Consider the following 718-nt stretch of genomic DNA (forward strand, 5'->3'; position numbering starts at 1 on the left):
CAAACTAAAGTTAAGTTTCAAATTACATAAACTTTTAATTATTAGTAACAATTAACATGTTGAGCATAATTTTTTCGAGTTTTACATTTTGTTTTTAAATAAATACCCTAAACAATACTTTTTAGCGTGTCGCCATTGTCAATTATTAATACTTATTTATTACTGAAATTATTCAAATGATGAACAACAATATTACACTTATAATATCATATACGGAGTTTATGGTATTTTAAATTATAATCATTGTAAAAAATCAAGTCTCCTAGGATAATGACTTTCAAATAACACTTTTTTGCAAGTTGACATCATTAACTTTTACTTTTAATATACTAGAACAATGTTTTAATTGTTGAAAATATTACACTTATCAAGTAATTTTTAACAACATTTTTTAATAGTAACATTTAAACTGTGAATATTATTTATAATTTAAGTGAATTTTAAATAAATTTTTCCAAACTTCAACAAATGGACCTGTTGTCATACCAAATATGTAATGGTTGCCACTTTTTTGGGAGGATAAAATCTTAAATTATAAAGGGTAGCAAAACATGTTCAATAATACATTAAATAATAGTTCTTAATTTTCTATTAATTTGATAATCATAAACTTTTTGCATGATGGCATGATTTACTTTTGTATAACTTGTAAAAATTATAAAACCTGAACAAAAAAAATTCAGCTGTTGTAAAATAAATACAGTGTTCAAGCAATCCT

Source organism: Thalia democratica, chromosome 1 (assembly GCF_965202585.1).
Source record: "Thalia democratica chromosome 1, ktThaDemo2.hap1.1, whole genome shotgun sequence".
In the NCBI taxonomy this organism is placed as follows: Eukaryota; Metazoa; Chordata; class Thaliacea; order Salpida; family Salpidae; genus Thalia; species Thalia democratica.